Below are 26,729 nucleotides of genomic sequence, written 5' to 3' on the forward strand. Positions count from 1 at the left end.
AGTAAGTACAAGATCCTCAGTAGCCTGAGATGCTTGCTCAGCCTCAACCTTACCAGGAAGATTCTAACATTTTCCAGTACAATCCATTTTAATGATGTCGGTGAGGAGAAGATTATAAAACAGAATGCTAGAAACATTATAAAAAGACAGAAAGGAATTAATGGATGCAGCTGTATCTACTAATTAATGTCACCGATGAGAAACAGGAAGTTAGGGGAATAGGGATGATATTGAAAGAAAACTTGAGCAGCATAGCGTAGAAAAACACACAAATAAAAGCGTAACAATAAGAATCTGAAGAGATAACTTCGTCTGCTGCATAAATAAAATGGGAATGGTAGTTTGGAGTATAGTTTTTGTGAGAAAGTCTTTTTCTCTTTCTATGTAACAGGCTACCTTGAAAATTAGCAGGTTAAAGAACAGCTTGTTTGCTCATAAGAGTACAATCTGAGCTGAACTTGGCTCTCGTGTGGTGTCAGGTGGCCATCCCAGATGGTGCTGGAGTGTCTACTGAAGTAATGGCTCCTTCTTTTGGCTGACATGTTCATGTCATGCCTGCGGTAAACAAAAGTTTGAGGGTTGCCTGCTAAAGCCCTGCATGGCCCTTTCCTGTGGGGAGGCTATTCAATCTCTGTCCATCAATGATCTTCATTTCTTTCTTCTTGGTTCCATATACTCTTCTCCTTTGAGCATTGTTTCTCAAGGCTGGAAGTCTAGGGTCTCCACGCCTGTTGTGATTTAAAGGTACAAAATTCCCCACAAGCTAGAGTGTTAGAACACATGGTTTCCAGCTGGTCACGCTGTATTGGGAGGTTGTGGAACCTTTAGAAGGTTGAGCTTCCTTAGAGAGAGTGAGTGCCTGAGGATGAGACTTGAAGCTAACAATATCCTGGTCCTGCTCACCCTTACCATTCTGCTTTCCATCAAAGAAAGATGTGAGAAGGAAGAAGCCTTATGTGCTCCTGTTACCATGGAGCAGGCCTTCCATGCCATGAAGGCTTCACTCTCTCAACCCATAAACTTCTTAAACAACCCCTACTTCTTCCCTTGAGTTTCATGTCATATAGCTTTGCTGATCACAACAATGAGAAAAATAGCTAATTCATATGCTAGGTTTCTTGCTCTTCCCGATGAGCTTCTTCATTTTGTAAGTCCATTCGATCCAAATAACTGAGCTAGTGAGACAATCTGTCCTTTATATCTCCAATAAATAATATCCAAACCATAGTATGGGCTGATAACATCATTCAGGGGCTTTATGTCCCTTGCCAGGAAGCCAATACATCTGGGCTCAATCTCCAGGACATACTTGATGGAATAAAAGAATCAATGCATAGAAACAGAATGGTGGATCAATGGAACCGAACAGAGGACCCAGAAATAAACCCACACACTTATGGACACCTGATCTTTGACAAAGACGCCAAAACCATTCAATGGGAAAAAGATAGCATCTTCAACAAATGGTGCTGGTCCAACTGGATGTCTACATGTAGAAAAATGAAAATAGATCCATACTTATCACCCTGCACAAAACTGAAGTCCAAGTGGATCAAAGACCTCAACATAAAACCAGACACATTAAATCGGCTTGAAAAAAAGTGGGAAATACCCTAGAACTCATTGGTACAGGAGAAAACTTCCTGAACAGAACACCAACAGCACAGGCTCTAAGAGCAACATTCAATAAATGGGACCTCATGAAACTGAAAAGCTTCTGCAAAGCAAAGGACACCGTCATCAAAACAAAGCGATCACCTACAGATTGGGAAAGAATCTTCACCAACCCTTTATCTGACAGAGGACTCATATCCAGTATATATAAAGAACTAAAGAAGCTGAAAAGCAGCAAACCAAGTAATCCACTTAAAAAAATGGGGAACAGAGCTAAACAAAGAATTCTCTGTAGAGGAATACCGAATGGCAGAGAAACACTTAAAGAAATGCTCAACCTCACTAGCCATTAGGGAAATGCAAATCAAAACAACCCTGAGATTTCACCTTACACCCATGAGAATGGCCAAGATCAAAAACTCAAGTGACAACACATGCTGGAGAGATTGTGGAGAAAGGGGAACCCTCCTCCACTGCTGGTGGGAATGTAAACTTGTACAACCACTCTGGAAATCTATCTGGCGCTTTCTCAGACAACTAGGAATAGCGCTTCCTCAAGATCCAGCCATACCACTCCTGGGCATATATCCAAAAGAGGCTCAAGTACCCAAAAAGGACATTTGCTCAACCATGTTTGTAGCAGCTTTATTTGTAATAGCCAGAAGCTGGAAACAACCCAGATGCCCCTCAACTGAAGAATGGATGCAGAAATTGTGGTACATCTACACAATGGAATATTACTCATCAATGAAAAATAAGGAAATCATGAAATTTGCAGGTAAATGGTGGGATCTGGAAAGGATCATCCTGAGTGAGTTGTCCCAGAAGCAAAAAGACACACATGGTATATACTCACTCATATAGACATTCAACATAGGACAAACCCACTATAACCTCTGCATCTAAATAAACTAAGCAAGAGAGAGGACCCTAACTAAAATGTCCAATCTCCATCCGGAAAGGCAAAGAGGATGGACTTCAGAAGAAGAAGAAAACAGGAAACAACCTAGGAACCTACCACAGAGGGCCTCTGAAAGCCTCTGCCCTACAGACTATCAAAGCAGATGCTGAGCCTGATGGGCAACTGTTGGGCAGAGTGAATGGAATTTTAGGTAAGAACTGGGAAATAGTAAGAGCTGGAGAGGACAGGGTCTCCACAAGGAGAGCAACAGAACAAGAAAATTTGAACACAGGGAACTTCCCAGAGACTCATACTCCAACCAAGGACTATTCATAGAGATAACCCAGAACCCCTGCACAGATGTAGCCCAGGGCAGTTCAGAGTCCAATTGGGTTACATAGTAATGTGAAGAGGGACTGCCTCTGACATAATCTGATTGGCCTGCTCTTTGATCACCTCCCCCTGGAAGGGAGCAGCCTTACCAGGCCATAGTAGAGGACAATGCAGCCACTTTTGATGTGAACTGATAGACTAAGATCAGAAAGGAGAGGAGAACCTCCCCTATCAGTGGACTTGGGGAGTGGCATGCATGCAGAAAGGAGAGGGAGGGTGGGATCGGGAGGGGAGGAGGGAGGGGCTTATGGGGGGATGCAGAATGAATAAAGTGTAATTGATGAAAAATTAAAAAAAAAAGAAAGCTACAAAACATTTCCATGCAAAAAAAAAAAGAATCAATGTCCACAAGTTGTCCTCTTACCTCCACAAACAACATGTCATGTGCACACATACATGAACATGCAAACACTCACACACACAAAAAAAACACATACACACACACACACACCCCAATAAACGAGTGTAATTTATTTTTAAAAAGAGAGACTGCGAGAGGCATGTACTAATCAGTGCTCCAAAGCATTTCTTGAGTCACTTAGAGGACATGGAAATAGTTCCTAGATTAGGGTTCAGGCTTGCTGCCTAGAAATGCTCTGCATTGCCCATGAACTCTGCTTTCTGAAATCACCTTCCTTTTCTATAACAATTCACCCACACTTACCAATGCTCAGCTGTGTTAGACTCTTTCCTCTCAGCAGAAGTCTTGGGGGTCTAAAAGCTTCAGTTCAGTTTGAACTGTATCCTCTTCCATTTTAACAGAGAGTGTTTCTAATGATGTAATTACTCTGAAAATGACTCCTGTGATACTACATTCAAACAATTTAAAATGAAATAGATAAAATAGATAATCTCCACCAAAGTATCAGAGACAAGACTTGAGACTCTTGGAAGTCCTTTTTACTAGGTGAGACGTTTAAAGAAGCATGCTCCTCAGATTATTAAAAACCTTAAGAGTCAGGAAACATCAAGAAGCAACAACTAAAATATTTCGAAGGACTGTTCAACAGGTTTAAAACCTGACATTAAGTAAAGTGGTATGTTTCACAGTCTGTGACCTGATTTGTTATTTGTCCTCAGGGCATTCTTACTTTGAGTAACAGTTGTGACATCTATGAAGTAGGAACAGATTTGTGTATGACCATGTATGTCCCTGGCTCCTTCATGTTGATGTCTCATGTTGCTTGAACACTAATATTTCTTCCTTCAACCAGCTAACTCCTCCCATCATTGTTATAAATGGGTCAAGACTTTCATTGACTTTCACCCATGTCTCCCATGGGAAATCTATATGGGAGATGGGCCTACAGTGGGTATTTTCTCCTGCATCCACACTCATGAAGAATGAGCAGTCTCTGAGAATTGATGATAATCCCCTTTCTTCTCTCAACAAACACACACATGCATGCACACACACACACGCACACACAGACACACACACACACACAGAGAGAGAGAGAGAGAGAGAGAGAGAGAGAGAGAGATCTTTCTAGATGAGAGAGAGAGACTAACTTTTCTCACTTGCCCTTTTGTTATTTTTATAGTTGCATTAATATTTTATCTTTGGATAATTTTGTCATAAATAGTTTATTCTCAAGGATATAAAAGGGGCAGTAGGCATAGTTTAAAAATAAAAGGAGAAGGCATCCGCAATAGTGCCATAGTATGAACTTTTTTTCAGAAACAAATGTTTTGAAAAATAGCTGAGAATATAAATCTAAGACGAAGATTCCAAGTTAATAGAGAATTATCAGTGTGTCCAAGAATAGTGGATAGAGCAAAGATTCCATCTTTATCAACTTTTCCTTATTCAGTCTTCCAAGGTTAAGGATATGCTGGAATTTCAGTTGCTGTGTAGTTTGCAAAATTAACCTCTCAAAACATTGCAAGTGGAAATGGCCTATTGAACTCCATTAATTGATTAAGTTCTGCATTCCATTAGTACAGCACTTGTTTGATAGCAATAAAAATGAATCATGCGAAGTGGTTTTCTAGGAACAGGAAGGTAAAAATAGAAAGGGTTCCAGTCATATTAAGACTGTAAGAAACATGCATTACAGATTCCCAGGCAAGAGTTCTAAGACCAAATGCTATTTAAAACCCAGACACTCAATTAGAATATTAATGAGGATCATTGTGGCAGTAGAAGCCTTGACACTTGGCATTTTACCTTGCTTTCAATTTTTAAAAAGTTTCTCCTATTTAGTAAAATCTTAAGGCACATGCAATTATAACAGACTCCTCAGATCAACCTTGCGGTCAAAACAGTATTCATGATCATGTTTTAAAAATGAAAAAATAGCAAAATTAAGATGAGGACTGAGACCAACTGGATGCAGAGTCCCTGATCAAACTGCAGGGGAAAATGGATCCTTGAGCAGGATTTTAGATTCTCACTTTGAAACTCTGACTGAATGTCAACAGCATGAAGTCTAAAGGCATTAAAAGAATATGCTTTATAGATTATGCAAATAAAACCAAAGCTGTGGCCTCTGAGAAGACCATGAATGCTCACTTCCTTTTTAAAGGTCTTAAGCTCATTTCATCTCATTTGATTAACAGACATCTCTGAAGAAAAATTGTTCCAGTTTTACCACTGGGAAAAGAAAAACAAGCTCTCCCTCCCCAAAACACAGAAGGGCAGAATGGCTTAGTTCAGCCAGAGTCATGCAGGGAAGCATGAACACTGGTTTACAAGCTGTCATGTTAGGACTGTGATCTTTTCCAGTGTTACCTAGGAGATAACTGGTTAGTAGTCATAATTGTTGGGACAGAGTACAGCTTTGCTTTGTGAGAGAATAGGGACCAGTACCCTGGATGGTGCCGCTTCCAGGTTCTACCTCCTGCTTTATCTCTATTTGTAAAAAAACAATTAAATTTCATAAACACATCATCATCATCTCCCACTCTTGTTTGCTAAGAAAATACTAAACACAAGGAAACTTATAGCCAAATGGTAGAAAACGGTTTGTACAAATAAAAGCTTTAAATTGGAAGGGCGCATGTGAACGCAAAAACCAAGAAATGCAAACATCAAGAAGATGAATGATAGGGAAGAAAACGGTTTGGATGGATGGTGGATGAATTTGGAAGGAAGGGTTCGGCTTAAGAATAGCCAAAGTACATGATGCCTGTAAACACTGGACTTTTTTATCTGTTCGTTGGTGTGACCTGTCATTAATTAGTTTATGTCTTGGGGCGGAGGGGAGATTAACATCATTTGCTATGTAATCCATGGCGGTAATATTTGTGATCCGGGCATTCAAGATGATATTGTTCCTTTTCTTTCCCCCATCCTTCTTGCGTTCCCAGAAAGTCAAACCTGTGGGCATCAATTTAAATAAGCAAAAGAACAAGAACTGGAAAGCATGCATCACTTGCATCTGCTTCTCTGTTTGTAAGCCAGGGGACGGGCTGTAATGAGAGTTACTAAGTTTAGCCACAAGGCACCCTGTGTTTTCCTAAGTGTCCCATTTAAACTAAGAGGCCACAGTGTGTAATCCCTTCAGAGAGGAGCTTGCTTCTTGGAAGAGCCTTGGGAACAGGAGCACCTGCACAGTGGAGGCTCACGATGCTCCCTTCTGTCAAGGGTGCCAGCCAATGCTATTCCACGTCACATGCTCAGCATCTGACCCGGGATGTCAGCAGTTTCTGAAAGCCACTGGCGACAGAAAATAATGACAGCTCTGTTGAGTCTTTTTTCTTTGCTTTTCTCTCTGAATCTGACTACCCTCTTTCATGCTTTGAACCATCTACTACCGTGTAGACCATAGCCTGAAACATTTAACCAATTTATCACTGTTATATGCAGAAGGAAACATCAAGACAACTGTATGGATAATGGGAATTGGATGGCCCTTAGCAGTGCTCACTTTTTGAGTGTCAAGTATTAAGAGTGGGGGCTCTTTGTTGGTTTCACACCATTGCTTTGTAATGCAGGAGTCATTGCTGTCATTTTTCCAGCTCTTAGTGAATTCCTGGCAGAGTGAGCATCAGAACTACCAAATGGACAAAGAGCAGCATGCTAATTTATGTAAATGTGAGTCAATTTGGACTTTCATTTTGTTCTAATAAGTATACTTGAATAACTTTTAGAAGGGAACTCCTCAAGTGTTCTCTTTCCTTTTCTTTCTTCTTTCTCCCTCTCTTGCCCTTCTTTTCCTCCTTCCTTAATATACCATAAAAAGAAAATGGGAAACAGGTAATAGACTTGTATCTGCCCATGTTAACAACATTTACGTATTTAATTTTTGAAAGTACTTTAGGCTAAACACACATGGTCATTTTAGAAATGTGGGGTTATTTTGCTATTGAGAATTTGCTTTGTTGGGTATCTGAAAATAATTTGAGAAAAAAACTTTGCCTCAGAACCTACTTTATAGCAGATGTTTCAGGACTGAGTGAATTTCTAGAATATTTTTGAACTCTTCCACTGTCAACAACCTTGAGATAAGAGGGCCAATAAAGCCTTACCTGAGCAGGCTCTGAAAGCAACACCTGTTAACCTAGAGCAAGGTAGTACTCGAGCAAGGTAGTAAAAGCTGACTCCAGCCTTTACATCCTTTACCAAATGTTTCAAAGCGACTGCACTTTAGAAAAGAAAACTGTGTAAATTATTGTGTGTCAACTGGGTTAACTTTATTACTTTCTGGAAAAGTCTCATTCATTAAAGATTAACTTATTCTATCTAAAGAATAGGTCAGATCACATATATGTGGTCAATGTACTTTCAGCCAGTCTCCCTTTTTGAGGTGTTTTCAAATGGAAGCTGATGGTGTATCCTACACGAAGACTAAAGACTGAGTTGTAATTAAGCTAGAACACAAACACAATGCTGCTGTGCTTACAAAAGCTGCAAGCTCATGTGAGATGAGAATGGCATGACCCCGCATACGTATGTGCAACCTAATATTTGGAATCCAGAAATATTGCCTAGATTACATCCTGCCCTAGCACCTAATAATATCCTCCCGTGGTCTCATTTCTAAGTTTTAGACTATAACCATACTTCCACCTGTTTATGAATATACATGAATACATCATTGGCTCTCCCATGTATTATGAGTATATATGAATACATTTTAGGCTCGAACACGTGTTTATATATATACATGAATATTTTATGGGTTCTCCCATGTGCAGGAGCACACGTGGGCTACCGAGGAGGATATACAGCTAACTTCTTTTCCAGTCACAGTCTCTGCCTTCCATAATTAACGTGTGAGTTCTACTTTCTGTGTACTGAAGTAGTAGCAAGAACCACGTTTGCATTCCAAAAGAATACAACACGGTTGTGCCTTTGAGACTGTTTTGCAAAAATCAGGCTTGCTTTTTAATCCCATTGCCATTGTCAGTAGGATTTAGGTATAACTAGTCACTGAACACATGTCACAGTGACACACTTAGAAAAAGTGGTTTCTTTAAAATCTTGTGGGGTTTTTTTTGGGGAGGGGACATATTTTGAAATCTGAAACCACCCTTTTGTTTAAAACTGTATTTATACATTCTATTATACTGCCAAGCCAATATTGCCACACATACAATAAAGTATGATTTAAATTTTAAAAAGTTAAAGGCAGTTTTACTAGATATAACAAAATTCAAGAATAAAATAAGAACTATTTCCTATTGTTTTGAGCAGATCCATATACATTACATTCTAATTTTTTTGAAATGTCCTTTCCCTCAGTAATTCTAAAAGGGATCTTCAGTTCTAGTCAGTCTTTTAGCCTTTACTTATCATATTCATAGTGATTCTGTGATTAATATTATTAGGCTTTGGATGAATCAGAATGAGGAAAAATAAGATTTTTATACTTAAAAAATATACTGGGTCTAAGTGGGCACGACAATGCAGGTCTTTAATTATTTCACGGGGATACAAAAGCAGGTGAGCTTCCAAGAATTTGAGACTAACCTTGTCTACATAACAAGATCCAGGACATCCTGGGATAAACAGTGAAACTCCAAATAAAATAAAACAGTGTCAAATTGCCCTGAGAAAAGAGATGTTGGTTATGTTAAACTCAGGGTATTTCATGTATTTCCCAGGGATAGTTAAAAAGCCCTGTAACTTTCATGTAAATATAAGCGATTTTTCCACTCAGAAGCAATTTCATTGGGTTGATTGTATGGGGTAGCCCAGCAGGGGTGATCAGATCACATAGATTAAAAGAACAGGGGAGTTGGCATTATGAGACTCTAGTTTTTCACCTCTCTTTTCCAGAGCACAGTTTTATTTTGGAATTTTGAAAATATCTTACACCTGAGAGATGATTTTTAGATGTAATAGCTTATGAATGGTATAAATACTCTTGAAAGCACAGGTTTGAATGGCCCATCTCTAGAAACAGCACTTATGGAGCCATCCTAACACAGTAACTGTTTGCTAAGCATCATTTTGATGTTTCAAGCAAAGGAAACTAGAATCAAAAAACTCTCAGGTCTATTTCATTTCTATTCTGGATAAAATTTGATAATCTAATGAGAATATTTGCTATCTGGGAATACAGCAAATCAAACATGGAATTGTCTGAGTAATGATGAAACTGAAACACAGAGGGAAAGTATAATCTGTTTTTAATATTTTCCGGCATCCAGGGAAGCTGCACATTCTTGGAAGGTCGTAACTGGCATGTTTCTATTGCCACTTGGTATATATGTTTAGGTGAAGCACAAGAAGAGGCCTTATAGTCTAGTTTGAAGATTTAAAGTGAAATTTCACGTGCAAATTTTAATTTATATTTCTTGAATTGTCATATATATATGTATATATATGTATGCAATTCTTTTTCTCTAGAAAAAAAAACATAAAAAGGCTACAGTTAAGCTTTTTTACACAACAGTCTGTTAAACGTTTTTCCTTTCAAACAACAGAAAAATGAACTTCTTAAAAATAATATACATGTGTATGTTCACTTGTGTGTAGATGAATTTATTGCACAAATGTGTTTCCATAGTGTGAAATGGAATTTCTCTATTTACCTAGATTAATTAATTCATTTTTGCATACATAGTTGGATATATGTACATATATCCAAATGGCTAAAAAGCTTGTGGAAGTGGCAATAGTCAGAATAACCAGCTCTGATCAGCTAGTGCCGTGATGGGTCTGAATAGTCACTTATTTTTCTTAGACTCTTGGAAGCAGTGCATAATATGCTCACTCTTACTGGCTGATTGACAAAGCATCACTCTGGTATGGATTATTCCACTGTGCAAAATCAGAGTAGAAATGTTTAAAATACTAAAAACATTTTATTACATTTTTTTTTTATAAATCTGAAGAATGAGAAGGATCTTGGCTCAGTGTCATCCCTGGGCTTTAGACAGTATGGTTTCCATGAGTACACAAATAAAGTTTCCCAGAATAGAGTTCCTAGACCAATAAAACAAAATCATCAGAATTTCAACATGTATTCGGCTGATAAAATGATAAGCGTTATCACATTGTTTGAGTATGTTTAGAGTTATCAGGGCAAAAAGTGATTGGTAAGCATGAGCATACACACATATGTTCAAACACCTACATGAGTTTGTGTGTAAGTGCCTATGGAGGACAGAAGAAAGCCTAAAAACCCAGGAACTAGAGAAAGAGTTGTTTGTAAGTTGCTATGATGTGTGTGTGTGTCGTGTGTGTGTCGTGTGTGTGTCTGTGTGTGCGTGTGTGTGTGTGTGTAAACTCAACCTGGGTCCTCTGCAAGAACAGTAAGTTTTCCTAACCACTGATCTGTATCTCCAAGCTCCAGGTAATACAATAATCGGTGATAACAACAGAAAATTCAGAAATCTTTTCCCATGGTGTATATGCAGAAAGGCATATGATAAATGATCCAACCCTAGAAAGTTGGCATCATACCAAACCAGTACATCCTTCCAAGGATCTGTTTCTTAAAAGTCAGCTTTCTGTCATATAGTGGATACCAATAACTATTTCTGACTAAATGAATCTGTTTTGTTGATATTTGTATTCTATCCATTGTTCCAGATGAGTTTATTGACACTGAGGCACACCTTAAGTCATATACTATTACAGAGGGCTATCTTGTCGCAGTGCTCACTTATAGAGCTCGTGTGTGTGTGTGTGTGTGTGTGTGTGTGTGTGCGTATGTGTGATGATTGCTATTACCAATGTGACAGAATATAGAATTACCAAAGGAAGGGTATCTTGGCATGTCTGCTGAGTATATTCTTGATTTCACTGATATGAAAGGACATATCTTGAATGTGGGTAAGAACATTCCCATGGCAGAAGATCCTGGATTATATGAAATGAAGAAAGCCAGAGGAGCACCAGAAAGAATGAAAGGCTTTGTTTTCTAGTTCTTGGTGCCCTGAGTTTCCCACTGTGCCTTGATGTATGGGATAAAATAATTTTTTTTCTCTCTCTCTTCTCCCTTTCTCTCCATTCCTCTATGTCTGTCTTCCTCTCTATTTCTCCCTGTTTCCCTGTCTCTATCTCTGCCCCTCTTTCTATTTTTGAGACAGGGTTTCTCTGTGTAGCCTTGACTGTCCTAGAGCTCACTCTGTAGATCAGGCTGTCTCTCCTTGCCTTCGCCTCATGAGTGTTGGGATTAAAAGCATGTGCCACCATTGCCAGCTATCTTTCTGTCTTAAGTTGTTTTGTCAGAGTATTTTATCACAGCAACCAGAAAAGAAACTACGATTTAAGTAGAAAACACTTCTCGCTTAACCTCAAACTCAAACACACAGACACACACACACACACACACACACACACACACACACACGAACATGGAAACATAGAAACATAACTTCAAGCCTTTCAAAGTAAGAAGTTATAACCTGTTAAACAGTTGTCCTTGCTCATCCACTGTTTCCCTACATATGAAGACACCTATCAGTGTATCACGCATATTAGTAGCAAACACTGAGTCAGTATTAAGCTCTTACAGATTCTAGCTTTTCTTGGCATGAAGGTAATTAACAGCACAATGTAATAACTATTTATACAGCTTTTTCATTTTATTAGATACAATAAATAATTTATAAATTAATTTAATAAGTATAAGAAGATAATCATAGTTTAAATACTATACCACTTTCTTCAAGAGGCCTGACATCCCAGAAATATGCGTACCTAAGGGAAATCTGGGAAGCAATCAGTTCTTTGGATGGGACAGCTGTGATAACTAGAGAAAAACAATCTCTTACCTTAGCCTGATCAATTGCAATGGTGGATAAAGTACACTACAGCCCTGGGAAAAATTCCCTAATTCTGTATAGGAATTTCATTAGTGGAGTCTTATTCTCTCGGTTTGACAAGGCCACTGCCCTCTAGGTTGGACTTGGCCTCTGCCCTCTTGAACTCTCAGCAGCTGTGATTACCTGAAGGTGAACGCCACAGCATTGGGACCATTAGCTTTCTGTCATGCAGTGGAGGAGGACTCATGATATACAGGCAGTTTATGGTTGCCAGCTGGCCAACTAGTTAACAGTGAGGAGCAAGGAAGGCTCTATCGGTCCCCAAATGGGTGCTGTGGGAGAGCTTTTCCTGGGGTTCAGTTTCCAGTAGGTTGTCATGTACTATAAGTAATTCAAATTAAAGTAATTATTTCAGCGAACTACATTACAGGGGAGTTAGGCTTTGGTTTTCATTGGGGTAAGCAGGCGTTTATTCAGGTCTGCAAAACTAGACCCTAAACTCGAGCACCGTAAGTTTGACCTTCTGGTGTATGATACTCTGTTTACATCTGTGGACTTAACAAATTCCTTGTTTTGTCCTTGTATGTTTGTATGCCTCTGTTTGAAGTACTTTCCAATTCTACCATTAGCAGGCTACAGGAGGCTACTTTCCTTAATACTTAATTCTATTACAATCTTTATTAATGTCCCAGAAGGCAGGGTATGCCATTACTAACAAGCTTTTGGTTTAACATAGAGCAAAATAAACAAGTTTGGTTAATTTGGTCAAAAGCAGTTTAATTAATTGCAATAAACCATGAATCCACAGTCAATTTTGGACAAGATAACTCCCTATTAAAATATTATTTCTTCTGCTCACCTTAGACCTTTGTTCAGAAATGATCTGAAAGAAATAAGACCTTCTTCTCACCTGCTGTGCCTGTAAGTGGAGTATATCTGCCAGGCGTTTTGCCTAGCAGAATGAAAGCAGCTGGGCAGTCTGGGGACCACATTTCTAAAGAAAGTAGTAAGTTTTCCTGCCAGGTGCAGAGACACGACATGAAAGAAACCAACTGCTATGAGTGAGAAGCACTTTAGAGAGCAGGGATAGTTTTTTGTTTTTTCCCAGAAAAGTTGTTCAGTAAGGACTCCATCATGTCTCCTAGACAGTGTGTTACACACACTGCAATAGAACTTGGCAAGCTCAGGGTATTTCTACCTTTGAAAAGATTAAGTAAAAACACAAGCAAATGTCTTACTCTCTTTCTTCCTTCTTATTCAGTCTTTTCAAAGTTCTGTGTGGCTAACATTACCCTTAACATTTCTAGCCCACTGAAAGCCGTAATGGTTGAGAAAAAGAAATGCCCATTCCAAGTTCTGGAAATGATAAAACAGAATTCACCAAGTAATGCTTTTAAACTCTCAGAGGAGAAAATATCAAAGTTAGTACTAGAAAGTCAGGCAGGTTTCCTAGTATTTATGCCAACAGCTGCTTAATGTGAATGGAGTCCAAGGAAGGGAAGTTCAGGCAGGTATCCCCACCTAGAATGGTTAGTCAGAGGACACACATAGTGTGTGCATTCCTAAGAAGAGATGCGCTTTCAAGTTATTCTTGAAAAGCACTTTAATATTAAAAAGTGAATTCAATATTAAAAACTGAAACTTCTTGTTTTACAGACTTCACTTTACTCTTGGATCAAAAAAGTTTTGATTTTCTGCTTGCATTTTACTAAAAACACATGACTAAATTAAGCTACCTGGCCAGACAGGAAGCCAGTGAAAATCAGAAGCTTGCTCTCAGCAAGAACCTCATCCTTGCCTTTCAACACCTTCTGGGTCCTGCAGAGAAGAAATTCTAGGTGTCTAAGTAGTGTATTTGCCAGTGCAGTGATGCTTCTCTGACTTAACTCATCATACACAGACATTTAACCTCCTCTACTCAGTATCATCCAACCAGCCCATTTATGAGTTAAATCTTGAAGATACATGAAGTGGCACCTGAACATTAACAACAGACATCTTCTCTCCTTTCCCCAAGAAATATAATTTTAGACAGACAATACAACTGTTATCTGAAATAAAGTTACTGGTGAGAAAAAAATCAGTTGAATTCTTAGAGATTTGTTTTACATTTTAAATGTTGGTGATGAAGTCTCCCTGAGCAAAAGTTTATGTACTTTTACATTATTCAGATAATTTGCTGACGATAAAAATAAATAAATAAATAAATAAATAAATGCTATCACTCTCTTCAGAAGAACTGAGCAAGCATTGTGCCCAAGTCGCTAGAACCTTTGCTTGTGCCTATGATGATGAATACATCATTTTCCTGCCTGAAATTTTGGCAGCAAATAGCTCAGCCCACCCTTTTCTAGCTCTGTTATTCTGTTTTAGAAAACACTGATATTTTCTTAAACAGACATAATTTACAATTTTAAAGAGTTCAACAGTGCCTTGGTGTTTGAAGGCCAGAAAGGAAACAACAGTCCATTCAGTTCGATTTTTTTTTTCTAAAGAAGAGTCCCATGCTTAGTGAGTTTAGTACAGCTTAAAGCCAGAGAGGCAGAGCAGTGGGAGAACAGAGCCCCAGCACAGCATGTGAAGGTCATGAATAACTGGTCAAATTTTATGGAAGGTCAGAGCAAGACAGGGAATTTTGCAGCAAAGAACCATGCCCAGTGCAATGATTTCTGAGGCATCACAGTAATATTGTTCCTTTGCACTGGACACAAGTGGCCCAAGTTTTTTTCTCCCATCCCACTGAGGAAAACAGCAGCTCTGTGGATATGTCTGCACTTCAGAGCTTCATCTAACAGGCCTCTTCTGTAAATTTCACACAAAGAAAGCCTTACCAGTGTCTATGTGTCTGGATCAATATCTGCAGCAATGTTCGATTTCCAGTGGGGTAATTCAGCTTAAGTAGATAAATGGAAGGCTGTGTAGAATGATGCCTGTCTGTGGTTTGAAGGAGACCTTGGAAGCAGAGGTCATGTGTAAAGGATGGAACTCCTAAGCTCTTATTTGCAGACCTACGGAGGAGTTGCAATGTCCAGTTAACGTTTCTCTTCCTATATTTTCTAATAATCTTTGCTTAAACATCCAGGGTCTTATGGCTGGAGAGAATGGTGCCTGAGAGGAAATCAGTATGTGCATTTGGGTTTATGTTTAGCTTTTCCTAGGGAGGTATGAACAAATGTCTATTTATCAGAGATAAAGCACCAAGACATATCAAAGCAAAAGTTCCACCCAAGTCTGACTTGGAGTTTATTAGGTTTACTTATAGAGCACAGATGAAATAGTTACAGGAACATGGATGACCCCAAACATCTGTGTCTTGAAAAAATCTAACCCCTTCATAAAAGATGACTTCATAGAACCTGCCCCAGTTTCAGCTAACCTTCTATTTTATACACACACAGAGAGAGAGAGACAGACAGACAGTCAGACAAACACACAGACAAATGGACAGACAGACAGACCTCCCAATATCAGTTGTTGCTTTATTGGGAGAGAGGAGAGTAATGACTAAAATCATTGATGCAAAGTCCTGTATTTTCCTTTTCTTTCCCCTTGTCCTACTAGAAATTGTTAACAGCTCCATCACCATCACTATACAGCCAGCTGTCATCACCCTTTGTCCTCATTTAAAAACATAGCTACTCAATTATCTCTACTCTAAAATAGAGATGAGAGAGTCATGTAATGTCTGGAATTTTAAAAATCCATACTCTCCCCCCCCTCTTGCTCTCTCTTTCTCTGCGGGGGGTCCTATGTACCATAATGGGATTACAGACAATAAAGAACAGCAATAGTGATCCCATAAAATTAAAATAGAATTGAAAAGTTCCTATTATCTAGTGATCGTACTATCATCATAATATTGTAGTGTGACCTGTTGCTCATGTGTTTCTTGTATGCTGATGGAAGTAAATGAACTGTATTGACAGCTGAATAGAAATAAAGCACCTACAATTATGCATAACATGTGATAGCTAATAATGATGATAAGTGACGGTGTTACTCCTTATGTACTCTACTACACATTTTATTGTTTCTTTAGAGTGAACAACTAATTATTAATAAACATTTGTTGCAGATTAGAAATCTATGTTGTCATTCCAGCAGCAGCTTCACCTTGTTATTCTCTCTCTTTCCCTGCCCCTGTCCCTCCTTTCTCCCATGTGTGTATTTTCTCAATATTCAATTGCCAAATGATTTGAGTAACACATTCTCGAATTTGTCAGGAATCAAACAGAAGATAATGAATGGTCATCCTTTGACACTTAGATGCCATTCTTCCAATACTTTTCCAGCTCTTCTCAACTCCTGAGAGACAAATGGTTCTGTAACATGACCTGGCAATTAACATTGTCCTGGAAAGGTAAAATACATTTAATGTAAGGACAGTATTCAAACCGCACTTTCACCTGTCTTTTACACTGAGACATTCTTTTTATCATCTATCTGTCTATCTATCCATCTATCTGTCTATCTGTGTGTATGTCTGTGTGTATATGAGACCACACATGGTGAGGAATGTTACATCTGACATGCTTAAGAAAGTCACAGGAAAGCTGAAAGGAATGTGTTATCCCCATCCACCATATGGGATAAAGGGATTGAACTGAGGTTGTTAGGCTTAGTGGCAAGTACTTTAACCTGATCTTTCTGGTTCTGAGCAGTTCTTTACCTTATTTGTAGTCTTGTAGTGATCATTTTCAATTTGAAGACCATGTCTTATGAAGGGTGCAAAAATACCTAAAAGCGCATGCCCCTCCCCAAGTCCACTGATAGGGGAGGTCCTCCTCTCCTTCTTTCTGATCTTAATCTATTAGATCACATCAGGAGTGGCTGCATTGTCATCTTCTGTGGCCTGGTAAGGCTGCTCTTCCCTCAGGGAAAGGTGATCAAAGAACAAGCCTATCAGATGATGTCAGAGGCAGTCCCTCTTCCCATTACTATGTAACCCACTTGGACACTACACTGCCATGGACTAACATCTGTGCAGGGGTTCTAGATTATCTCCATGCATGGTACTGCGAGAAGAAGGGGAAGGGAGGGTAGGACTGGGATGGGAGGAGGGAGGGGCTTATGGGGGGGATACAAAGTGAATAAACTGTAATTAATAAAACTAAATAAATAAATTAAAAAATTGCTCTTCATGTATAACATTCATAGTTTCATTTGGTTCCCTTCCCTTTGGGCTACAAATGGTTCATGAAGATGTTTTTATTTTACCACTTATTTAACCCTATGTCAAATATTCATCTCTTAGGACAAGCTAGCAAGGTATGCTTATGGTTTGTTAATATCTAAATCTGTCCTCCCAGTACTTGTGCCAGAAAAAATAGGCAGATCAAAGTTATATTCTTGTAAAACTACCCACATCCTCATTACTACAATATATGTCTGTGGTATGCTTCAGCAAAGCTAATTAAAGTTGCTGAGGCAATTAAGCTTGTCCATCACATGACTGTAAGGGAGGGAAGATTCTGCAGCATTATGTGGTATACGTAGAACAATCCTAATGTCCTTAATAGTAGAGGTATGGAGAAGTTAAGGTTAAAGTAATGTCATATGGAAAAGACTGAGTTTGCTCTTGCTAACTTGGAACAGGGAAGAAAGCATCAGAGGTCCAGGATAGTAGGTGGGATCTAGAAGTAGAGAATTAGAAGACACAGGAGCTCTATGAGGAAGGTAGCTCTTTACTACCTTGATACTTGTCATTGAGGACTATGTTGTACTTACAACCATGAGAGCTATGAGGCAAGAAATCTTGGTTACATGAAAATACTAACTTTGTGGCAGTTTGTTAAAGCAGCAACAGAAAGGGACTCAAGCTAGTTTATGAACAAGAGCAAAACTACAGAGTGGCTTGAGTGTGACTTTCAGCCTAACTAAATTATATTTTAAGACTCATAAGGGATGCCAATATTATAATGGCTAAAAAAATATATAGATAGTAAAGTATCCCAAAGGTGAATATGTAACTTTCCTTAGAAAAGGAATAGCAACTATGTTTTTAGCCAGATAGACTTCTATAGTGCTCTTATGCAAATGTTGCGTTCAAATAGTGAATCTCTGCACTGAGCTGCATTTCGGAAAGTAGTCAATGCATTTTGTAGGTTATTCCTGGCTTCTTTAGCAGTGTGGTTTTCAATATGGCTGATTGCTGAGCTCTATTCCCCTTGTGGGGGGCACTTATGCTAAGAGGAGTTTTAAGTGGGCACGACACATCTAAGGTTTTTAGAGAGGAAAGTGTTTGTTTTCCTTGAGGCTAAGGATTTAATTTGTCTTTTAGTTTCTCAGTAACTTCACGGACCCAGGGCCTGAAGTGGAGAAGAGAAGAAGTGATTATATTTGGTGAAATGGACAAATAATGACAGAATGAGGAATTCTGTTAAGATGTTGAATGTGCTGCCGAAGGCAGGACTGTTGTAATTATAGTAATACACTACCTCTCACATATAGCTCTGAAGTAGAAAGCACAGCAACTTACCTACCCTTAATTAGCTGTATTTAGTATTTTTATAGCCACTGAACATAGTACTTGGATTACCATATATTAGCATATAATTTGCATATGCTCCTCAAGGTATTTGGTTTTATTGCTATTACCTTTTGTGGCCCTATTTCAGTAATGACTCTAATGGAATACAAAGAGGAGATTTCTGATTCAACTTGCTTATAATCTTGAGAGTTGCACAATGGAAAAATTCTATATTTAAATACAAAATGCTTCAAAAACATGGCTCTGTCTTATTAATGTGGTCAATTGGCCTAGGTCCTTACTAGGAAGGCCCTAATGAGAACATTTCCTTTCACTCTGGACTCAATAAAACATTTTATAAGTAATGCTTGAGGTATAAATCATTTCATGTTTGTTTAAAAGAAAGTTGCACACACCATTTAATGAACCTTATCACTCCATCAGCAGCTAAAGGGCCAGAGAAAGAAAAATAACAGCTGCAGCTAAAAACTTTGGAGAAAGGTCAGAGGTCAATGTCTGCATCTGCATTTGTGTGGAGACAGAGAAAAAACGGGGGCCTCCTTTTTAGCCAGTCAGCACTATTTTAGGATGTGCTGCTATTGGCTTAATTACCAGGGTTCCCTTTTGCTCTGGGGTACTACAGTGGACTGTAAATCAATACCTTGGGTCACACGGCTAAAGCACTAGAAAACTCATTCCTGTGGGAGCATTTTATTTGGTATTCCCTCCTTTCCATTCTTAGAGTTCAACCTCAGACAATGATAGAAGGGTGCAGCCTTTACTGAGCAACTAGAACAAAACCTGAGCAGACTTGAACTCCAGGGAGCTCTGTGATAGGGGTAAATGCTCTAATCTTTCTGTGTAGAAGGTCTGTTGCTTGGTTAATTTATCTTTTTAATTTTCATACTCAGTCCTGTAGTTTAATTACATATATAATTATTTGCCAATTTAAATGATTTGAAGGAAAACCATTGTTTGTTTTTTGTGTAACAAAATGTGTATGTGTAAAATTTAATAATAATTGCAATGCACTAATATTCAGTTTTTGTCCACATGCATTACGAGTTTCTATATCAGATTTTATAAAGTAGGAATTGTATCTGATTCTTGTGAATGGTTATAAATCAGGGCTTGCTTTATAAATGTAGAGAGAGAATCCTTGGAAGAGGTAATAGACAAAATGAAAAAACATCCATTCCAAGGAAAAATAGTTTTTAAATTTTTGATGTTTATTTTCTTTTTAATGTTCTGCAGAGGGCCTGCATGGGAGGCAGTGCTGAGAAGGGAGTGGTTCACAGGGCAGTTTAACTGTATCTTCATGGGACAACTGTATCAGTACCGTGACTGTCCCAGTTAGTAATTACGCCTTCATCAGTGTGACTGCCAAGCCACAAGGAAATTTGGGTATTAAGACAAATGAAATAATTATGCTTATTTTGCCAGAGGGAACGTGAAGCTCATAATACAGATGATATCTTTAAGAATTGATGTGTTGGGGTTTGGCCTATGCATTAAAATTATCTATTCTGCTTTAAGTTTCAGTTTGTATTATACACAGTGAAACAGGCTTTGGGAGTAGGAAGGGCTATATACACACATGCACATTGATGCACACATTCGTAAACACACACACACACACACACACACACACACACACATCAAACACCATAAGTAATTACTAAAATTCTGTCTCATTTCTTGATCTTTTTCTTCACGGTTAAAAAGTTTTTGGGCTAAGGACATAGTCCAATGAGAGCATTTGTCTAGCATGTACAAAACCTGTGACCAATCCTCAGTGACACACTAATAATAATTATAATAATAACCTGAAATATCCCAGAGCTTTTTAATTCTGTCCAACTTTTTACTTTACTTTCTGAGTTTAGTTCTTATGGAAGGTAATTTCTTCTGAAAATCTCTACGACAAGGATCTTTATAGTATGGATAAGTACTATTTGATCACTCTTCTATATAGTCATACAATTTTGAACAGTAATATCCCTTAATAGCCATCTACTTTTGTCACAAGTTAGGGAGAGGAATAGCTATTACTGCAAGGACTCTGCTGAAAAGAATATGGCAGCTTAGTATCCAATTTGTTTGCAGGGAAAATTTTCAGTGTCTGCTAACAGACGTTGTTAATTAACAGATATTGTTCAATGCCTTGCTTTAGGGTGGCAAGTATTTCTTTACCTAATTATATCTACAAAAGTTCCCACTGATAGTGCAAACTGTATTATCTACTCAGACTGGACAAGAGGAGACATTGCCTGAATGAAATGGTAGCACAGAATAGCAATGAACATTTTCCTGGACTTCATCATCAGAGAAACATGAAATTGAAAGATGAGATTCCGTGGATGTTCTCTTATAAAAAATGGGAAAAGCTTTTCATCCTTTTAGCACAGTGATGAACACACATACTATTGTAACCTTTCAGACTATAAAGCAAAAGTCATAATGGAGAGCAGCGGCTTCCATAAGAATGGAGGGCATGCTGCCCTGGCATCTAACTGCTCACCTTGCCTTTAGGGACCCATTGAGCATATGCACATTCTATCAACCAGTCTGCCATCACATAATATCTCTCCAGGGTTTCCACATTACCCAATTTTAAGGCTGAAAAGATGCTCATAATTGGTTATTTTGACCTTAGACAAGAGAAGCTCATTCTTTTGCAGATTCTTTCACATATAGGACTGAAGTAGAGGCACATTCCTAGAAACACAATTATACTTGAGGAGTAAAGCACATTACTCTTTAATTTTTCTTTTTGGTAGTCTGTGGCTGGAAACAAAAACAATATCAGTTATAAAATCTTTCAGTAGAAAGCCTCAGACTTCTTTCCAAACTAATGTATTTTTTGGCAACCATTGAAATAATTCAAAATTACTTTCTTTATGTTGTTGATAACAAAATCAAATACTTATTAATGCATATATAACGATATATAGAATAACAGACTGAGTAGTCTAGATAGAAAATTATAACAGAAAGTAAAAGCATAAATCTAATGACATACACATTTTGAAAATACCCACTGAGAGCTAGGAGCAAAATTTCTTTGGCTATTATCATATGGAAATGATCTAAAAAACTACAAAAAAAATCTCTCACCTATTTTTGCAAAGATGGAAGGAAAGACTGTTAACTCAACATGTAACACGGCTATAATAAAGAAGGGGAAAAAAGACTGACTAGGCTGCATCTGATTTCTGAGTGGTAAAACCAGAGACAGTCTAAGATTCCCAAGATTGCTTCAGTCTGTGCTTTAATAAAGAAAGCATCAAGGTTCTCATTTATGTACCGTTATAACCAGATGGCTGAAAGAAAGATGCAAAGATGGATTGGATTGTAACAGGAAGCACACCAAGACCTTAGGGCTTTTCATGGGGAGCTAGGTCTGCTAGAGGTCAAGATGTTAAGAGTGAGTGCTAGGCATTATCTTTCACAGTGCTCTCCGCTACAGCACCTGGACCTAGGATAGCAGATGAGCAGCCAGCTCAGTCAACTGCTCTTCTTACAAGAAAAAATCTTGCTGTGGCCTTTCTGAAATAATCTCTGTTGCTTTTCAGCTGGCTATTATTGAATAAATCTCTGACTGCCAGAAAAGAAAAGTTCTCCGTAAGTATTTTTAAGGCAATATGAAATACTATGTAAACTTCTGTCTGTCATTTCTCTCCAGCTGAATCAGACATATATCAAAGTAACTAGACCAGAAATGAAACACACTCCTCATTTTCTTAGTTGCTTATTTTGCTTTTAAATTTATCCTCTGTTAACCAAGGACTTTAAGAACTGTGTTCACTCTCTTAATTCAGTTTGACTCAAATGTGTCTAAAGTACTCTGATTTCAAGTACAAAAAAACTGTTACTGGTAGGTTACATGTTTCCTCTAAATACTTTGGAATGTTGTTTAATAAATACACCACAAATATATTTATAATAGCCCCTTATTTTTCAACTCAAAAAAACATTAAAAATGGGCAAGTTTCAAGTCATCCATCTCTTAAGTGCCTTCCAGATCTCTGACAAAGAGCAATAATGGTAGGAACAAGATGTATGCATGGCCCTGGCTGTGTCTGAACTCAAAGGACAGGAAGGGAGGAATGCCTTCTCCCACTCTTAGCATAATATGTAGGACTTCCAATGACAAGGAGTGTGCTGTTCAGCAAACCAAGTTGGACTGCACCCTAGTTTCCTCTACCAACCCATCAAATATGTCACTTTTCAAGACAGTGGACAAATCTTAATCTCTTTCCTCAGCAGGACAGGAGCTATAGCAGTAGCTAGCTCACACGATTACTGCAACCTTTAGATGGCTTAATTCATATAAAGTATTTAGTGCCACAGCAGGCAGGCAGTGATCAGTACATAAATATTAAAGAACAATGATAACTATAATCAAACTGATGAGTATAAAATGTTTAGAGATTTATAAAAGGATATATAATGTGTTTTTAATGATGGTATAAAGAGGTTATCTATTGTACTGTTGCAAAAAATAAATGTAATGAAATTTTTATGGCCTGAGTTGTGTGCTGGTCCTGTATCCAAATTCTTGTATTAAAACGTTAACCCTAGAGCTTCAGGATGTGATTGTATGTGAGGTTGGGGCATTCAGAAAGGAGCTTGATATTAAAGCAAGGTTGTCAGAATGGGCCTAGTCGAACTTGTCCTGTCCAGAGGGATTTCAACAGGTTCCGAAGGGGGGTGTGTGAGAGGAATGGTGGGACGAGATGCAAAGAAGGAGGCCAAGTCAGTTTGTCCGATCAAAGCCTCATTTATTAGAAATTTTTACCCAACTTATATAGGGAGAAGGCAGGAAAGGGGGAAGGCTAATTTACTGCTGCAGAAGATAGCAAGAGTGCTTTCATGGCTTGAATATTGTACCTGCAAGATACTGTAAGGATGTTTTCTTAAGATATCTCAAGGATGCTCTAAGACTAACAAATGGATGTCCTCACAAATTTATCACCCATGACCTAGGTTCCTAGATAACTCTTCCACTAATTGGCTTTAGGTCTCCACTAAATGACCTTTGCTCACTATTTAGCTTTGGCTTCAGTAAATAGCTTTGGTTCCCAGCAGAACTGACAAACACAAACAGGTGACACTTCAAAACAGGAAAATTGATACATACAGAGAAACACTGTAGGTATACTGGTTCACAGCTACAAGACCTAAAGAAGATTCAGTGGGAAGGTGGCCACTATCAAGTTGAAGACGGGCCTTATGAAAAATCATACCTGTCAACTACATTGGTCTTAGAATTACGGTTTCAGAAAAAATGAGAAATAAATGTCTGTTGCTAAATCATCTCTCAAATATTTTGTTAAGGAAATGCTTGCAAACTAATACAGAATATTATGGTATCTAATGCAATATTATGGTATCTAGTCCATTAAACAATGTTTTAAAAACTCGCATTTATATCATCCATATCAGTTATTTCTATTGTTTCTGCGATCAAATACCTGACAAAACAACTTAATGGAGGCAAGGTTGATTTTTTTTTTAATTGGAGTGAATTTACTTTATCATAGGGGCCCTGAAGGTGATGCAGTTGGTCACCTTGCATAAACAATCGGGAAATAAGAAGATGAAAGCTACCCAGCCAACTTTCCCCTTTTGATTTACTGTAAAACCCTGTTTATGAGATATTGCCACCTATATCTAAATTGGGTCTTTCCATATCAAGTAACTCAATTTATGAAGTCCCTCATAGATATACCCAGAGTTCTGTCACCTAAGGGATTCTATGTCCTGTCAGGAAGACAGTCAATATTAACTATCACAGTACCCTACCTTCCATGACCATATCCTTTTCAAAATTAGCTTTTAAAGTACATATGATAGATTACAGAGTGAAGAATACTGAATTAACAAGAATCCAACATAAAAAGTTGGTTTCAGAAGAAAGGAAAGGAAGACCTCCCCTATCAGTGGACTTGGGAGGGGCATGCATGAAGAAAGGGGAGGGAGGAAGGAAGAGATTGGGAGGGGAGAAGGAAGGGAGCTACAGGGGGGATACAAAGTGAATAAAGTGCAATTAATAAAAATTTTTAAAAAGGCAATAAATTTTAAAAGGCAATAAAATTCATGTTGGAAACAAAATAAAACTTGGTTCCCTGTTTCAACTTCAATTTGAAATGGTTGATAAACATTATTATCCATGTATTTCTGTGTATAATATCCACAACAGGGAAATGTTTGATTTGATACACCAATGGTCAATAGTTATCTACCCTCAAATGCAAACAATAACTAACACACATCTTCATTTATGCTTTGACTACAGAAGCACTTCACCATCATCCTAGAAATCTGACCTGGGATTATCCATACAGAGTTTTTCAAACAGATGATTCGATTAAACATCTAACTCAGATCCTCCTGTGCTGTACAAGCTCAGCAAATGCCCGTGTGTTAATTTGATATGCTTGATTAATTATGCCTTGGATAATAAGTTTTATAAGCCAGATACACTCGATTTCACCGAATATAACGGATTCTAATTTTGAGTCAAGTATATAAATGGTCATAGAAAGTGAAATAATATTTATGACGGTTCCAGACATTGTGCTAAATACTTCTTTATGTCACTTTATTTAGATCATTTGACACAGATTCATTCCTATATTCAGTACCACATATAAATTTGTATTTAATTTTCACAGTGATGTGACAGAGAATATAAAAAGGAGGATTAGTTTCACCTGACAAATAAAATCTTTGAGTACAAAGGTTAATCCAGATTAAGCTATAGTTTTCCCTAATTTCCCGAAGACCTCTGTAGTTTCTTAAACAATAACTGGAAGGAAAAACATTATGGAGACAGCTTAAAATCACAGTGCTTATCTGGAGTGACTTGCTTCATGGAGCAAGTCCTTCACCCTGTAAACAGAAATGCTGCTACCTTGGATTCTAATATCATATTGCTGTCTATTTGAATTCTGTATTGACTAGTTTTTACTTTTCCCTTCATCTAAGCTTTCTTTAGACCCTGTAGGTTTGTTTTGCTGATGCGTCCTGCCAGTGATAGTTCACATGGACTCAGCAGGGCTCCCAGGCTTTCAGGAACCACTCTGACCCAAACTTCCAGTCCATCGACTCAATGCTTCTACTAATGGCTTCCTAGAGTGGTACATATGGCAGCAATGCTGCTTTTTTAAAATATTTACAGGTTTGAAATTCTTAGATGAGAATAATTTTTATTTATTTAGAAAAAACCTTGGAGTAGACAGAAAATAATTTTTATTTTTAACTTTTAATAACTTACATATTATCAAAATACATTTTTCATACACTATATTCTGATTAGGGTTCTCCTCTTCCAACTATTTCAAGACCTTCCCCAACTTACCACCCATCCAAATCCACACTTTTTTTTGCTCTCTCTTATTACAAAACATATAGGCAACAACAACAAAAGAGACCAGAATAGGCCAAAACAAATTAGCAAACAGAAATTTTAAAAGCCCTCCCCCTCCTCAAAAAGCACAGGAAACACATAGATTTAGAGACACACATATCATACAGAAATCTCATGAAAACACAAAATTGGAAGCCATAATATACAAGTCAAAGACTGACAGGATGAAAACTACTCCTCTGCCACTCTAAAACAAAAACCTCTCTGAAACAGTCTTGAGCTTGTTTTGTGTTGACAATCTACTGCTTGATATGGGGCCATCCTTAAGTGAGGTTCATACACCCAGTGAAGCTCCATTGTAGAAAAATGAGTTTTATTTTGCAAGCAGATGTCAGTTGGAGGTAGCTCCCTGGTTACAGATGAAAACTCATCTTTTCTTCCCTGTCTCAACACTGGGACCCAATCTGGTTTGAAACCCATGTAGGCTTTCTGCATGCTGCCACAGTCTTTCTGAGTCCGTATGTGTGTCTTTCAGTGCTGTTGTGTCTGGAAGAAATTGTTTCCTTGGCGTAATCTATTACATCTGGCTCTTAAAATCTTTCCATTTCCTCTTCTACAAAATTCTCTGAACCCTGAGGGAAGGGGTTTGATGGAGATATCCCATTTAGGACTGATTATTCCAAGGTTCTCCCTTGTCCAGTTATGGGTCTCTGTATTTGTTCCCATCTACTGCAGAAGGAAGCTTATCTAATGCTCACTGAGTGAGGTAGTGATCTATGAATACAGTCAAATTTCAGTAGGAGTCATTTTAT

At 38.1% G+C, this 26,729-nt stretch overlaps 1 long non-coding RNA gene across 1 annotated transcript in view; it reads left to right on the plus strand.

Annotated features, from left to right (window-relative positions):
* The first annotated feature begins 6,760 nt into the window (after positions 1 to 6,760).
* LOC132649252 (uncharacterized) overlaps positions 6,761 to 26,729 on the plus strand; it is a 33,833-nt gene continuing 13,864 nt past the window's right edge. The window contains exons 1-2 of the long non-coding RNA XR_009587688.1: positions 6,761 to 6,947; positions 22,118 to 22,166. This is a non-coding gene — a long non-coding RNA (uncharacterized LOC132649252). The remainder of the gene's footprint in view (positions 6,948 to 22,117; positions 22,167 to 26,729) is intronic.

This window comes from Meriones unguiculatus, chromosome 19 (assembly GCF_030254825.1).
Source record: "Meriones unguiculatus strain TT.TT164.6M chromosome 19, Bangor_MerUng_6.1, whole genome shotgun sequence".
NCBI lineage: Eukaryota > Metazoa > Chordata > Mammalia > Rodentia > Muridae > Meriones > Meriones unguiculatus.